The sequence below is a fragment of the Taudactylus pleione genome, unplaced genomic scaffold (assembly GCF_031769625.1).
Source record: "Taudactylus pleione unplaced genomic scaffold, aTauple2 ptg000624l, whole genome shotgun sequence".
Lineage (NCBI taxonomy): Eukaryota > Metazoa > Chordata > Amphibia > Anura > Myobatrachidae > Taudactylus > Taudactylus pleione.
The window spans coordinates 970,104-976,828 of NW_028285026.1; positions in this window are offsets into that span (position 1 = coordinate 970,104).

The window sequence follows — 6,725 nt, forward strand, 5'->3', positions numbered from 1 at the left end:
GTCCGGCACTGCGCGCTGCGAGCCTCAGACAGAGAGGACAGAAGGGAAGAACATCAAGTTCTTTAGTGGTTAAAACATTCTTTCCGTAATCTGTGTCCCTCTACTCTCTGATGACGGGTGTAATCTTCTCGCAGTGACAACTAGAATAATGGCGGCTTTGTGGCCTGTGCTCATTTCCACATTCCAGCTGGGTGGGCAGTTTTCCGTGACTCGGATAGCGCTCCTAACAGCGAGGGTCCCTGTCGTCCTACACGGGTGTCTGCGAAAGCTCATTCGGGTTACGTGGCATGAGGGGGCGACTCCACACCGTCTGGGTTACCATATTACCGTGGCTTCTCAACAGGTGGCCCAGAAAGTTTTACCGCCCACTCGCGTTACACGTGCTCTGAATAAACATGACCCATTTATAAGTACATGGCGCATTTTATCTCCTAGAAATGTTTGTGCGTTCTGTCAGTGGATGAAGTCGGGTGCTGGGGTTAAAAAAAGGGAACTGTTCTGCTAAACCAAAGGACCCCCATGTGGCAAGGTACAAGTCTCATGGAAATGTAGTGTTAAAGCTGCAGTATCACGTGGTGCCACTCCCCAATATCATCATCAGAGATAGAGCCCTAAAGCGCTATGATACCTCTATTGAGGTCGCCCTGGTACACTTCCCTACAGCAACATCTGCGGATATTTTTGTGCGATCTGCATTGTCTCCAGAGCTCACGACACATTATATATTAAGGCACGATTAATGCACCATTTGTTATGGGAGGAATCATTGTGCTGCTCCTGGGAAGCAGCGGGAAACAGCTCGAACACTTTATTGTCATAGTAACCCAACAAAGCTTCAAAGAGCAGCAACCATGTGAGATTCCACCTTCCCCAACCTCAGTCTGAGTGCAGTGATCCTGCGGCTGTCATTACTAGTACATCCATTCCCACTAACTGGGGGCAGGTCACAGGGGCTACATACAAGTGTTCAGGGTGTCTTCCAAATATATCTCTATCTATCTATCTATCTATCTATCTATCTATCTATCTATCTATCTATCTATCTATCTATCTATCTATCTCATATCTATCTATCTATCTAACTCATATTTTTCTATCTATCTATCTATCTATCTGTCTATCTCTCTATCTATCTAACTCATATCTTTCTATCTATCTATCTATCTATCTATCTATATACTAGCTGTTACCCCCGGCTTCACCCATGATGAAATCGATTCTGCCAACATTGTTTGTATTTGAGGTTTGAGGTGTTCTAGTTGTATTGCTTTGCAGAGGGGCCCTGTCGCGGGAGTGGTCCACGTGACCAGCAGCGCTATACAGACCATACTTGCCTACCCTCCTGAAATGGCCGGGAGCCTCCCGAAAATCGGGTGTCGCCCCCGACCCCCCCGAAAAGCGGGCAATTCTACCGGCCGGCGCCACCCGCCTGCACACCCCCGCCAGAGTCCGCTCCCAATTTGCTTAAGTGGCTGTTTCGGGGGAGTTGATGATGCGATTTGCGCTGAATCGCGTCATCGCGGCTCCGCCCCCGGCTACAGAATGCCGATAATCTTCGCATTGCGTAGCGGGAACGGGGCCTCAATTTTTTCGGCCACGCCCCTGTCCCGTCCCCTAAATTGCATCATGCCCCTCTTCTCCCCCCCACCGCTGTGCTGAGCGGAAGAGGCAGCCAGATTGTCAGCCTGATACAGACTGGTGGCAGCAGCTCCTTCACCCACCACTCAATGTCACTGTGTGCCCTGTGCCCAGACTGCTATGTAGCCTACAAGTGCCCCCACCTCTTACCGGCCACGCGCATGGGGCCACACCTATCTCTGGCATTGATGATCCCAATACATTTTTTGTTTTTGTTATTGCTCAGCTTTAACTTGGCGGATAGAGATACCAAGCCTCAGCCTTCAAGTGTGCAAAATACACAAATATAGTGGAAAGGGGGGGGGAGGCCTGGACTGCACCCCACCCATCTGCCTTTAGGTGCTTTCATCATCTGCACAGGCTCCTACATTCCTGTCTACATATTAGAATGGGCACTATGGGCTCTATTTACTACAACACGCATTTTGAATGCAGATTGTAGTGTGATATTACCGACTGAATTCGCATTGCGAATATCACAGGGATTTACTGCAAATCCCTTGCAGGGACAGAGCTTGCGAGAAAGCTGTGTCCCTGCGAATCCCCTCCGCAGCATTATCATGGTGTTGTCGCAAAAAATACCGTGACAAGTGCCCGAGCATGCGCCGACCGGCCTCCACTAAGCCCCGCCCCCGCAATCGCGACCCTCCCCACGACCCCCCCCCTCCCTTAATTACACTTACCTTCGGTGATCGGTTATCCGGTGATGTCCTCCGTGGCTCCGGTCAGCTGACATCCCATCCTGCTCTGGGACCCGGTCAGGTGAATGAGAGTCCAGCTGATTAGAGGGAGGACATCACCGGAGCAACGATCTCCGGTCCCTGGACTCTGGTAAGTTTTTTTTTTTTCTGCAATGTATCAGCGTGTGATCTGTTTAGACCACACAGCTGATCACTGGGACCGGCTCCGGGTTCTGCTCTACCTGTTAGAGCGGAGCAGGAGTCTAGTAACCGGGGGAGACCCTGGATAACGCCACCTCCAGGTGGCGTTATTTATTATCACAGGGCCTTCCCCGGTATCTTTTTCACAATTTATTTTTAGTAACTTTGACCAGATCACATTTCGCATTACCGGAGAGGTAAGTCCTGGATAAATTGACATAATGTGTTAGTATTAGGGATGTTAGGTGCCCATCTTATAGGGTTCACCTTGACGTGGTGCATGGGCAAACATTGTTGGCCAAACTTGTAATAAGAACCTTACTTATACTTATATCATTGTTCGTAATACTCAGAGGGCCTGATTCAGAGCCGGACGCTCTGACACAGCGCTCGCTCTGAATCAGGGCCAGGCTTTTTTTTTTTTGGTGCGGCCTCCTGGCCACTCGCATAGCTGTGGGTGACCACCCACAGCTATTGCGAGTGGCCACGATGATGGTCGAGACCATCGCGACCATCGGGCTTGCGACGAGACCCTTGTGGTAGGGTCTCGTGGCCGCAAGCCCCAGAGAGCTTTCGGCTCAAATTGAGCCGGAAGCTCTCCACTGACATCACTTGTGATGTCAGTGGGGCCGCCCCCAAACGGTAGGCGTTCTCATGGGAGCGCCTCCATTTGGCCTGCCACGCCCCCGGCCCGCCTACCAAAGGGGGCGAGCTGTCACTCACCATCGACAGCTCGCCTCCTTTGCTGCGAGACCCGGAGCGACTGAGCGCCCGTCGCTATCCGGATCTCGCGCATGCGCACGACGGAGCCGGCTCCGTCGTGCGCATGCACAGTGGGCCACCATCGACCCGGTTGCGAGCGCTCAGCGCTTTTGCTTACAGGTCTGAATCAGGTCCAGAGTGTGCACCTGTGTTCTTTGTCCCCTGCATAGATGGAGTGGACGAAGGCCAAGCCCCAACGTGTTTTGTCTGGAATCCAGACTTCATCAGGGGAATCTCCTGTGCAGAGTTATCCGTGAAAGTTTAAATTTTGCCTCGTTCTGATTGGTGGGAAGATCCAACCCAAAACCGAAGCGCTCATTTCTAATATAAAGGAGAACATTTGTAAAACGTTTCCACAGGTAACTGCATCATTGCCTCCCAGCATTAGAACACATGAAATTGAGACACTATAAAACAGCCGCTGCAGCTGCCCCCTGGGGCACTTCTGAGGCACAAGGCCGCCTCATACTTCCACTGCCCCCTAAGAACAATCCAGCATTCCTGCCAGGTGGACACAGTCACGATCCTGACATTAGGGACAATGGCTGTTGGTGAGTCCCCACAGCATCGGAGTGTCCCAACTAAATCGGAAGGTATTTATAAATGTATGAAATGGGGTGTTGTCCATAGCAACCTATCGGTTGTTTTTCTTTGTCTAAGCTGTACTAGAAAAATAACAGGTAAAATCTGATTGGTTGCTATGTACAATATCCTCCTTTATCTGGAGGAGACTTTTGGAACGTTACAATACGATACAATAAAGATAACGCTAAAAGTCATATTTATCAAAAGAAATGTGTAGGATATACACCAAAAACAGGCGTTTTCTAAGAATATTTGCAGATTTCCAGCATTCCCAGGATGTATCTACAGGGGAACCACAGCAGATATCGGAGATATACGTATTTGTTTCTATGGGGGCTTCTAAATGACGAGATTTACCAAACTCCGGAATGTGGAGCGTTAGCCCATAGCAGCCTATGGGCTACGTTTTGGCATATTTTACCAGGGGGGGGAGGTGTCCCCATTGGCGTCCACTGCGCAGTCCGACAGCCACGCACGCCTGGAAGCAAATTGGAACCCTTCGCCGGGACAGGACTTGCTCACAAGCTCCGACCCGCCACCTGAAGGATGATAATTGCAAGCGATTATCAGCGATATTATCACACTTTTGTAACCGCATTAAGAATGCGGATTATGATAAACGTGCCCCAGTGTGACAGGAGAGAGCAGCCTGCTTGCTCCCGCTGTATCTCCTCCCTCGCTGTGTAATGAGCAGTCGCTGACAATATGTTTCCAGGAACTATTGACAGAACACAAATTACCATCTTCCCAGCCAAAGCAATTGCAGCGTAGACTCGGAGGGAGGGTTTCTGCCAATGTGGTTGCAACATGTTTCAGCACAAATAGCAGCGTTTCCAAAACAGAACTGTGACTGTTCCTAGGCCCAGCCCCCATTATCAGACTTACGCAATAGTGCAGGAAGATGGAGGCAGCTTATTATTAATGTTTATCTGCATCGCGTTGAGATATTACGCAGCATTTTCCCCAGGATATTGAATGATTCACATCAGTCCATTTTCTCAGAATAAAACGCTGTTGATCCATTTTACAATATTATGTTTTGTTTGTTTTTTGCACACTTACGCAGTGGGTTTAATCATATAAAGAAAAAGCAGCAAAAATGGATTAGAGGTTGAAATGAATCTATTATTAATTGAATACAATAATTTTAATAATTGAATAAATAATAAAGGTTACAAAATAATATGATCTCTAAGAATCTTAGCCCTGATTCTGGGTCGGAGGCATTGGGGGATGGCTGCTCACTTCGTTATGCTCCTGCGGGAATCCGCCCGTGTATGCTAACGTTTTTACGTCCGCAGCCGCAGTCAGTCACTCATTACTAGAACCGGGGGATACTTAATATTTGTGGGTACCCTCCGGAAACGTTATCACTGTCAGAGGCACACACCGATCCCGTTAATAGTCTCTGATAAATGGGCCCCTAAATATTCTCTGCAAAGCACCGTAATATGTGCGCACTATATAAACGACATTAATAGATAATAAAGTCATGCTTGCCTACTATTGAGAAAGCTTTTCAGGGAGATTGTGAAAGCAACACCTATGAGCGCGGCGTTAAAGTGGACATGTACTGCTACATCTGAGAGGCATGTCATACATGTGATAGGCGTGTACTGCAACATCTGAGAGGCGTGTCATAAACATGACTTATATCCAAATGTAACCGAGCCCCAAAGCAGTAACTCATGGGCCCCATCCATCTGCGATGGATTGGCGCATTCCCGCGATGCTGCAACCCGGCATCACAGGATCGCAGAAATCCAACATGTTGGATTTTGCCGATTTGACGGTCGCGAGCAAAAAATGATTGTGATCGTCAAATCGCCGACATTTAACATGGCAAATGTCTGCAATCCGGTGACGGATCGCAGGACATCGATGGTGGGCGATCAGAAGTTTCCGATGGGTGATCGGAAATTTCCGATCACATCCCTGCATCGCGACGAACCGTCGCAGATGTATGGCTACCTTAAAGCTACATACACACGTAAAGATTATCTGTCAAACCAGCCAACTAGTTGATTGGTTGGAATGAATGGTAACGTATGGGAGTAAGTGATGATCAGCAATTTGCTCCTAAATGCCAGAAAACAGATGAAAATGGCGTCAGACAAGTTTGTTAAATGTTTGATCTAAACAATTTGTTCAAACAACAGTTTTTATCCATTTTCCGGTGTTTGGGAGCAAATTGCTGATTGTCATTTGCTTTCATACCTTACCAGATTTTCATTCCAACCAATCAGCTAGTTGGATGGTTGGACAGAAAATCTTTCCGTGTGTATGCAGCTTAAGATCTACTTGGTGATGAAAACACACTGATACTTTTCAGACGGAATCGGTATGATTTACCGCCGGACCCATGCCCGGCGGTTGGAATCCCGACAGCGGCATCCCGGCAGAGGAGGAAATCCTGATCGTCAAAGGTAAGTATATACTAACCTATTTCTACCCCCTAACCCTCCCTTAGGGGTGCCTAACCCTAACCTTCCCCCCCCAGAGCCTAACCCTAATCCCCCCTTCCCCGCCGCCTAAACCTAAGTCCCCTGGGGGGGTGGCTAACCCTAAGTCCCCCCCGGGGGTGCCTAACGCTAATCCCCCCATTCTCCTAGCCTAACCCTAACCTCCCGGGGGGTGCCTAACCCTAAGTCCCCCCGGGAACCCTAAACCTAACCCTCCCCGCTGCGCGGCTATCCGCGCTCAGCGCCCCTTCGATCGGGATGACGGGTGTCGGGCTCCCGGCGTATGTCTAATGACAGGCATCGGCATATCGACGCCTGTCTTTAGACCCTTGCCGGGATATGACAGTCGGGAAGCCGGCTGTTGGGATTAGGTCCGCCGGCTTCCCGACTGCATACC